The sequence below is a fragment of the Pteropus alecto genome, unplaced genomic scaffold, assembly GCF_000325575.1.
Source record: "Pteropus alecto unplaced genomic scaffold, ASM32557v1 scaffold24, whole genome shotgun sequence".
In the NCBI taxonomy this organism is placed as follows: domain Eukaryota; kingdom Metazoa; phylum Chordata; class Mammalia; order Chiroptera; family Pteropodidae; genus Pteropus; species Pteropus alecto.
This window is the reverse complement of record NW_006439192.1, coordinates 18,472,295-18,483,653: the sequence shown is the minus strand read 5'-3', so window position 1 is coordinate 18,483,653 and position 11,359 is coordinate 18,472,295.

Below are 11,359 nucleotides of genomic sequence, written 5' to 3'. Positions count from 1 at the left end.
TAGTTTAAACACATGTGAATTTATTATGAATCACTTTATGCTAAAAATTTGGACGTATAAATGAAATGGACAAATTCTTAAAAAGTGAAATTTAAAAGAACTGAATCAAGAAGAGAAAACCTAAATAGTTTCATCGTCATTAAATAAACTATATGAGCAGTTAAAATGTTACATCCACATGATTTTATAGGCTTGTTTAACCAGTCAAGAAAGAAATCAGGCCAATATTTCATCAATGATTCAATAGAACAGAAAACATGTGCACAGTCCTCAACTCATTTTATCCTGGTGCATATGCTCAATACCAAAATTTGACAGGAAAAAATTGGGAAGGACAATTGTAGGTCAAGTTCACTTATGGAAACATCCCTGAAATAAGAATACATCTTATATAAATGGCACTTTAAATCTGAAAAAAAAAAGTATTGGCAAACCAAACTCTGGCAATAATAATAATAATTCATAACCAACTTGGGTTTATTTTAGGAATATAAGCTTGCTTTAACATTTAAATATCAATTAATGTAACTGTACCATTCATGGAAAAAAATCATTTGATTATCTCAAAAAGAACAGAAACCTTTTGATAAAATTCAACATTACTTAAAAAAGAAAAAAACAAACAAACAAAAAAAACCTCTTAGCATGCTAAAACAGAAGGGAACTTCTTTAACCTGATAAAGGTGTCTACAAAATACCTATTTACTGTGAAAACATTTTCTGTAGGATTTAAAAAAAAACAAAGATGTCCATTATTACTACTTCAATTCAACACTGTATTCCAAGTCTAAGCTAATACTGTATGGCAGGAAAAAGAAATAAAAGGATTAAGGATAAGCAAGGAAGAACAAAAGTGTCCTTATTTGCAAGTGTTATCATTGTCTTCATATAAATTTTTTTTTTACCAAATATTGAGATTTGTTGTAAAACTATATTTACGACAACGTGATAATAGCAAAAGAATAAACAGACTACAATGTGATAATAGCAAAAGAACTGAATAAACAGAGGAGTTTAATAGCACCACAAAAATAGACCCATACAAAGACTGACACTTAATACATAGAAACTGTTGTGGAAGATGCATCATTACTGCTCAGTAGGAGAAGTTAAGACTTTAGCTACTTAGTACTGTGGTGACAAGTTAGATACAGGGGGAAAATGAAATTGGTCCCATTCCACACTCTATTCTCAAAAACCAAGTCCTAGTGATCTGAAGACCCAGATGTGAAGGCAAATCTCTAAAGTTTTGCAAAGATAACATAATGGAATGCTTTATGACTTCAGGATACAGTTTTCTTGAACAAAAAACAAATGCACAATCATAAATGAGAAGATGAACATATTTGACTATATTAACTTAAGAACTGCCATTCATCAAAAACTCCATGAAGAGAGTAAAAAAATAAACCACAAACTGAGAGAAGATATTTGCAGCACAAAGAAGTCACAAGAATTTGTTTCTAAACTATTTAAGGAACTCTTTAAGAATCAATAAAAAACTAACAAACCAATAGGAAGATGAGCAACCAAAAAATAAAACAAAACAAAACAAAACAAAACCCTACCAATGAATTTCAAAGAAAAGGAAAACAATTAGCCTATAAACATGAAAGTATGTTCGACTACATTTATAATTAGAAAAATGAAGAATTAAAACCACAGTGAGGTACCAGTACAAATCCACCGAAATGGAAAAAAATTTATAAGTCAGACAACTTCAAGTTGCCAAGAATGTGTAGACCCAAGAAATCTCATTAAATGCAGAAGAGTGTAAACTGCTTTATAAAAACAATCTTCTTTTGAAAAGTTGCCTTTACCTAGGTAAAGCTGCATATACAACCGTACAACCCACCAAATTCAGTCCTGGATATACACTGGGGCATCTACTCTGCACAAGTGCCCAAGGAGACATGTAAAAATGCTCAGAGCAGCATTGTTCATAATAGGGAAGAACTGGACACAAACCAATGCCCACAGCTCTATCTGAACATAAGACTACAGAGCAGTAATTATAAATAAGTATTAGTCATCTACATGGATAAATTCAAAATTTTAATTGTGTGTTGACCTTAATGTGTTCTTTTTATTGTAGTCCATGAACATTCTCCCTATTGATTTAGGTACTCCTTGATTTCTTTCTTTAGCATTTAGGAGCTTTAAAGATTACAGTTTCTGTACATTAGGTTTATATCTATGTATTTTATTATTTGGAAGCTATTGTAATGGTATTGTTTTAATTTTGGTTTCTAATTGTACACTGCTAACTTATAAAAATACTGGTTTAATTTATGTACATATCGTACCTGCAAGGAGACAAAGTGTAAATCCCTACTCCCTAAGTACATGGTGACTTCCTTCCCAAGAGGACAGTATGGAAAGGGAAGAAAAAAGTAAGTTTATAGTAAAAAAAAAAATCTTGACAGCCAAATGAAGGTCAACATCAGTAGTAATAAGTCTTAGAAGCACCTGTGCTAATGGTGGTAGATGACAGGCTAGGGGGCCAGTTGATAGGGTGATTTAATTTGAAGTTCAATTTCATTTGTATTCTCTGTGTTCCAATAAAAAGTGCTCTCTAACCCCAGAAGGCATGCTGTAAATATCAACTAACAGTTATTGACAAGATGCCTGTCTCTCTGGTCAATATAGTCAGTAATATCTTCTTCATGACTTTCAGATACACTAAAACACAGCCCATAAGGTGGTGTCCTTAATATGTGCAGTAGTTAACAGCCGTTACTATATAACCTCTATACCTACTACTGCAGTATAAAGATTACAAGAAGCAGAATTTTCCTTATGCCACTATCTGGTAAACTTCTCCAAATATAGGACAGTTGTAGGTAAGAGTTTTCAAGAGAAAAAAACAGTAGTTCATTTGTCACCGGAGCACTTAAAATACAACATTTGGCATCAGAATCAGATGCATACAAGGTACACACATAAGATCTTGAATGGAAGCAGAAACTCCATTTCTTGGCACCATTTACAAATTTGAATACCTTTGTTAAAGGCATACCAAAGGCAAAACCTGTATTTCCACAACCCCTGCGCTTCTCCAGGCTCCTCTTGATACAAAATAACATATTCCACTGGACTCTGCAGTAAAGGAGAAAAGTCTCAGCTTAACTATAAAAAAAGCAAATGTGTAAAATTTTTTCTACTATTGGCTGCCACAAAAATTTAGAACGTTTACCAAAAGTCAGCCTGACAAACAATAAACTAGCTTCCACTAAGAAACAGAGGACAGCTTTCCTTCTGCTCCTTCTCTTTTTGCAAATTAAATCTTAACTTTATTTTAGCAACTCCCAAGGAAAAATTAGGACTTCCAATCCTGATCAATCTACATTCTCCTCCGGGTTCAGGGGGCTGGGCCCCCAAACCCTCAAGTGACTCCCTAGGCAGCTTCTACTTATGCACTTCTTTCACTGCCCCTTCAGCTTGAGAGACAGAGAGACAGAGAGACAGAGTGTTCCAGAAAGTTTCATGGCTTTATTTATGATTTATATGTGAATCTCTCAGCATACGGATAACACTTGGTGACAGAAGATTCCGAAATGACCAGCCTCAGATGCTTCCAACCTTCTGATTCCCTATAACCATTCCAGATTGGATCCAGGCCACTGTGTTTGAGAAAGTCAGGCTCGTTAAGGTATAAATACCATAAAATTCACCTTTTGGGGGTATGGTTCTATTACTTCTGACAAATGCGTACTACGATACAACCACCACTCCAATCAAGAAATAGAATGTTTCCATCACCTCCGAAAGTCCCCTCATCCCCTACGTAGTCAAGCCTCCTCTACTCCTGCCACCACAGACCTGTTCTCTGCTCTGACAGTTCTTCTTGCTCAAGAATGTCATCTAAACCAAATCACACAGTAGCCACCTGAATTTGGCTTCCTTCACTTAGCCCATGCATTCGCCACGTGGAGTGAAGGTGATACCATCTGCAAAGAGGTGAAAACTGTCATTCGCGGGTGCAAAAATCTGAGGTCTTTCAACAGTTTTCAACGGTCTGGGAACTCCAAACAGCTACAGTACATATAAGACAGACGATATATTTGTGGTATTAAAATTTCATGAGGGTAATGGGCAATTAGGGAAGAAAATATGTAAAAGGGCTGGAGCAGGCATACTATTACTTTTTTAAAAAGTGGGTAGAAGGGAGGTAGGTGGGGTGAAACGGGTCAAATATGTGGTGACAGAAAGAAATCTAACTATGGGAGGGGATCGCACAAAAAAAGAAAGAAAATAAATAAAAGATTGAGAAACACTGATTTCGCACAACGCATCTGAGATTCATCCATGTTGTTTCATGTATCAATAGTCTGTTGCTTTTTACTATTGATAGTATTTTGGTATTTAAGTGCCAGTTTCTTTATTCATCAATTGATGGACACATATTTTCATTTCTCCCTAGGAGTGGGATTTCTGGATTGAGGGGTAAAGGTAGATTAAAGTGTTCGCCAAGGAGCTATACCATATTGCGTTCCCGCTAGCAATGTATGTGAGTTCCAGTTGCTCTCCATTCTCAGCAGCACTTGGTATTATCAAGTTTTTTCGCTTCTTTGTTTATTTGGCCATGACAATAGGTATGTAGTGGTATCTCATTATGGTTTTAACTTGCATTCCCTGATGACTAACAATATTTTCTTAGCATCCTTCATGCATTTATTTTCCATCAATATGTCTTCTTTGGTCAAGAGCCTGCCCAAATCTTTTGCCCATCTTTTATTATGTTGTTTGTTTTTCTATTACCGTGCTATGAGAAAGGGATTGGTTTTAATTGTGGCTAAAATGAAGGGTTTTTTTTTTTTTTTTAGAAAGTTAGGGCTCTGACAAGAGGGAATATGTTTATCAAATAAGTTGTATGCACCTACCACACAACTTTCCTTATAAAACTATTATACTTTAACTACCATAATATTCATAGTTCCTAAATAGTTACATAATGTTTTTGTTTTCTATAATGTTTTCTATTTCTAAAATGTTTTTGTTTTTGTTTTGTTTCTTTCTAGGGTAGACAAAGCCTATATAATCTTTTTAAATTAATGCTTAGGTCGAACTTGACCGCTATCACACTAGGCCAATGTCTTTAAATTTCTTTGACTAGAGCCATCTTAAAGGAGCTAAATTCTTTATAAGCCATCTCCTCCATCCACCATTTCTACTCTGTTTTGGAAAAAGAACTCAGTACTAAAAGACACTTGTGGCTATGTAAGGAAAGTCTGGGAAGACTTTAGCAATGAGCATATATATGGGATGTTTCCTATTTTAACCATAATTCATTTATATCTGAAGTTTTGTTACTGGAAAAGCGAGAGTCAAAAAATAACCACCGTTGTAAACTTATATCACTACATTGAGTTAAAATAACCCAGAGGACCAAAATCAAGATAATAACACTCAGCTAACTGAAATTAATAATTAGAAAACAAAAGAAGCAATTGAAAACAATGACTACCTCAAGACAACACTAAATATGAACATCCTTCCTGAACATTGCCCTGTACAAGGCATGCAAGGTATACTCAGTATGTGTTAAATAAACGAATGACCAGAAGAAAACTGTGAAATTCCAGCTACCTGTTAGGCACCTGTAATAAATAAATTTTGCAAAGTTGTGTGTCAGCCAACTTCTTGGCAGAACACTGAATTAAATTTCTCAGCAAACTCTACTAACGTGCTAATTGCTGTTAACAAACAACAAATTGTAATTACCTTTACAAACTCATTCATTGGGCTTTAAAAACCACCTTATAGAATTGCATATCATTTTCTCAAAGATTAAAAAGAAGTGCCTTTTTTATGCACTTTCCACTACATCAGCATTTTCACCAGGTCACTGACCAGGATGATCTCAACCAGTCTCAAAATATCAATTACCGTTGTAAATATGTATTAATCACTATACAATAACATCTCCCAAATTAATATCTTAAGACTAACCTTCTCTCCTGAGACTAGACTCCAATAGTAAAGTGACCACTCGACTTCTCCACCTGCATGTCTCACAGATGCCTTAAACTCAACAGGTCTACAGTTGAACTCAACCTTGCCCTTCCTTTATGTTAACTAACGTGCTAAATGATATCATCATCCATTCAACTGCTCAAGCCTAAAAGTCAACCCTCTGTTGCTCCCTTAACATCCCACTAATCAACAGATCTTCTTGTTGCTTAGCGTTAAATTTCTTTTATATACAGTTACTTAACTTCCATCTCCACTGCCACTATTTGACCAAGTCAACATCACCTCCTGCCTAAACTACTGAAATGCCTTACTAGTTATCTTCCACCTCTACAATACTATCCCTCCTCCGTTAATCTGTTTTCTACTTCCCATAGACTGGTTAAATAAGCTACAGTACATATTTACAATAGAATATTATGTAGGCATAGAAAAGAATGAAACAGGCCTTTCTATACTGTCATGTAATGATACATAAAATATGTTAACTGAAAAAAGTAAGGTATGTAGAACAGCCTATATAATATTTTGCTATTTGTATAAAAAAGGGCGAGAAAAAATAAACAGCTATGCATTTGCCTGTATGTGCACAGAATATCTATGGGAGGACACATAGGGGAAATGGAACTATGTCTCCAGGGAAAGGAATTAGAGGAGGGAAGACAGACATGGGAAGGAGACAACACTGCTATATCCTTTGTTATCTCCTCTTGAAAATCAAATTATGTCATTGTCTTTCCTATTTAAAGCATAAATAAAATCATAAGGAAAGAAAAATAAATCTTGCTCTCAGGATAAACTATCAAAACCTTGATCTAGCCTCTACCTAACTCTCCAATATTATATCAAGCCTTCCCTCTCTCTCCGTCCATGTCTCTATAAATCTAGATAGAAAGATAGATGGATGGATAGACTGACAGATCAAGTGCTCAATCTCTCTTTCTCGTGCCGCATCTGCACTAGATTCTTTCAAAACCTCCAAGACATCAAGTTTTGCCCTGCTCAGGCTCTGCACATGCTCTCTCCTTTGTCCCCCAAAATGGTTTCATCCAACCCCTTTTCTAGCTAACTCCCTTCTGGTTTCCATTTAAACGTCACTTCTTCAGTGCCCCAAGAAAACTTTCCTGACTCCCAGAGTAAGCAAAGGGCCACACAGCACACTGCTGTTACACCTTGCACTTCTCTTCTTAATGCTCACGAAGCTTAAAACAAAACTTCCGTCCTATATCTGTTTACACATCTAGACTCCGAACAACATAAGGACAGCGGCTGGGTTTGTCTTAGCAAACAAGAAGAAATTCGGCACCCTGAAGGTACAGAAAAATGCCTCATGTGCAGTTTCTAGGAGAGGGGAAGGTGACTTGCCATGAATCTGGAGCAGACAGGACCTGGCATGAACCCTCACACAATACAGGCACTCAGACACTGGCTGAACGAATAAACACGTGGACAAATGAAGAGACCAGGGTTTGGATCTAGCTTAGATACCTACTGACAGGGTCACCTGTGGCAGATTATTTAACCTCTGTAAACATCATTTATAAAATGAAAACAGTCACATCTGCCTCTTAGAGTTTCTATAAAGGACTAACAAGATACCAAAGAATCATGCACATCATCAGCGCCCTGTGGAAGCCAAGGAATGAATGACCCAGGCATCCCCAGTAAGAAATGAACAGAATCAGAGCTTATATCCTTCACAGTTCAAGAGATTGCTCTACTATGAAGAAAAAAGAGGCATCTTTTATTTCGCATAAAAACCAAGACTCACAGATAAAACTAAAAGAGAAAGATACTTTGGAATAGAGGCAATGTTATAGTGAACAAGACAACAGCAGTAGAGGCTGCAGCAGCCTGTATGTAGAGTTCCCAGGCGAGAGAAGAGCAGATGCTGAAAGTGAAGAAAAAGGCCAGAGACAAAGGGCATGACAGCCCTGCACCCTGGAGAATGGGAGGAGGGGGCTATGCCCTACTGCAGAACGGACAGATTCTGCAGCTGCACAAAAGATCAAAGACTGCAGAGCTAGGTCTATCACAAAAGCCATTAAAGCCATGGAGTCTAACCTTTTCTCATGAAAGGCACGGGGCCAGGAGTATACAAATGGTTAAGCTAAACGTAATGAGAAAATGGACATCTGCACAGTACTTGGAAAGAATAAGTACACGAATATTTGATGGATTGGTACAAATTGATTCATCTAACCTGTATATTATCAAGACTTAGAAAGGGCAGCTATACAAATTCTTGGCACCAGCAGTGATGAGAAATATACCACCTTGTGAGGTGACCCATTCCATTCTTCAACAACTGGAAGAATTAGATTGTGATTCCCTATAAGGAAAAAGATGCATGTCTTTTTATTGTGTCCACTGGTCCTAGCATTCCCAGGTGAGGTCTAAGCTTTCTTTCCCATAACAGACTTTCAAATATTTGAAGATTGTTATAATTAGGTGACCACATGTTCCCATTTGCCCTGGACAGTCGTAGTCTATGCCCACCAACCCAGCATAATTCTTAAAAGTGCCCTCTTTCATTCTCAGAGTCTTGGTTTGGACAGTAAATTATATGCTCACCCAACTTGAGATACCTCCCCAGGACCTCCCCAAATACTCTCTTCTTCAGGCTGAGCATTGACCTTCTCACCAACCATTTTTCCTGTGACATAATTCCCAGTTCCTTCACCATCCCCTAAGCCCTTAGCTCTGCATGACCTCCAGGTGACCGATGTCCTTAAACCAACTGCAAATATATTCTCAGTATAATGTCATGGAATAAAGTCAGCATTTCTTCTTCTGATCATATAAGAGCACCTTAGCATTTTCGGAAAACAGATCACACTGTTTATTATGTTGAGCCCAAACTATCAATTAAAATTGTTCAGTCCTTTCCCTTTGTATGTCCACCAGGCAATACTGTATTTAAACAACAGTTTTAGATCCCGATGCAATGTCTTATACTGTTGCATTAGATTTTATTTACTTGATTACCTCAACCAAGTCTACAATACATTAGGATACTGATTCTGTCATACACTTTATCTTGACCCACTTTATCCTATCTGCAAGTCTGATAAACGTATATTTTCCTCTAAGACAGTGATGAAAAAGACTGAACTTGGAGCTATTGTCAAAATCCCAGAACAAGCCCCAAATAACCTCCTCTCCAGGTTCCACAGATCCCTCATGGACGCTTTAGGGTATGGTCACTCAATTACTAATATGTCTAACTAGAAGGTTAACAAGTCCATATTTCACCATGTTCTTCATAAAATGTAAAATATCTTGTCTAGATATACAGTAGCCCCCCTCTCCACAGGGGATACATTCTAAGACCTCTCGTGGATGCCTGAAATCATGGATAGTACCAACACCTATATATACTATATTTTTTCCAATAGATCCATACTTATAATTTAATTTATAAATTAGGCAGATTAAGAGATTAACAATAACTAGTAATGGAACAATTATAACAATATACTGTAATAAAAGTCATGTGAATGTAGCCTCTCTTCTCATTCTCTCAAAATATCTGATAACGAAGACCACTACAAAGTGACTAACAGGTGGGTAATGTATACAGTGCAAATACACTGGACAAAGGGATGATTCACATCCCACCAGGAAAGTATAAGATTTTATCACACTACACAAAATGGTGTGCAACTTAAAACTTATGAGTTGTTTTTCTTTTCTTTTCTTTTTTTTAATTTTTTTAGGCAAGGCAACCCTTGGTTGACCTCACAGATTTCAAGGACCTTGTCAGCTTACAATCCCATATTTTTTAATTTTTTACGCCTATAGCGTGGTCTCCCATCCAAGTACTAATCAGGCCCAACCCTGCTTAGCTTCCAAGATCAGATGGGATTGGGCTTGTTCAGGGTAGCATGGCCATAGACAAAACTTATGAGTTGTTTATTTCTAGAATTTCCCATTTAATATTTTCAGATCATGGTGACTGTGGGTAACTGAAACCAGGGATAACGAGACCACAGATAAGTAGAGGATTACTATAGTAAGCCTACCGTGTGAGACTATTTTGGAACATGTTATTTTGGAGGTAACATCTGGATGTCAATGTAGAAATATCGCGAAAACAGAGAACAAGGACAAAAGTTTATTTGCCCACAAATATTCACCAAGTTACTCAATAAATACAGCTTCTCATATGTGTCAAGCACTGTGGCTGGCCCTGATGGTACAAAGGCAACAAGGTAATGGCCCCTACCTGCATGGAATTTTGAAAAACACTCATTTTTAAAGAGGTAAAAGAAGAGCCAAATGGAAAAAATAACTGAATAGGGAGTCAAAAATTAAGGTGGAGAACAAGGAAGATGTCTTATAGCAGGAGTCAGGGGAAGAGACTTGATGAGGAAAGTGTCAAAACAGACCTTCACCTTGGATCATGGAAATGACAGGTACACATGTCACTAGAAGGCAGACTAGTCTGCAAAGAAAAGGTGAGAGTGTGGCCTTGAACATGTTCAACAGTCATGGGAAAAAATACTCCTGATGATTCGAAGATTAAATGTGTAAAATGATTCCTTTTTTAAAAAAGACTAGAAGAAAAATAAATGAATATTTTCATAACCTTCACATAGAGATGGCCTTTCTAGGCATTTTACAAAACCCAGGAAAAAAAAAAAAAGGAAAAGACTGGGAAATTTGATTCAATAAAAATTCAAAACATTCAACCCTGCACCTAATTCAAAATGCAACTAATCTTAAAGTGTAGTAAATAATACAGAATTTTAGTACAGCGTTCTGCTTCCTTCTTATAATTCTTTTCTCATTTTCACACATAAGTACAAATAAACTAGTGTGTGCATACGTAGGCCACAGAAGACTTTCTAAATCAGTTATTTCTCATATTCATCCAACCAGGTTTGATGTAAAAGCTAATCTATCCTTTGACCTGAAAATATAGTAACGTGTAAATCCTGGAAAGTTCTAAGGAAATTGCTTCTATTTTATCTGCAAAAGCTCATCTGCTATTCCTAAGAAACCCCTAGTTTTATTTGCCTTGAAAATAACAAGAGTGGGTAGAAAGAACATTATATGTCTACCACCAAATCATATTCTGAGGCACATACTGAATATTTTGAGGAGCCCCATGATGCCTGCTAGGTTGAGAAAAACACGGATCATTGCATCTGATCCTCTTTTCTGCCATAATAGGATCCCAGAGGATTAAATTTAGCAACAAGCTCCCAGTAGCAATCTTTACTACAGAATATATAACCCTGGAAGAGCAGCACTGGCTTCATCTCTCAAACGATCCATAACAATAACTGGTTCTCACCCAGTTCTGGTCAGAGGTGGACAAAAGTTATCTGAATATTTGAACGGACAAGATGGCAGCTTCTCAGTTGAGGACAAACAGGCT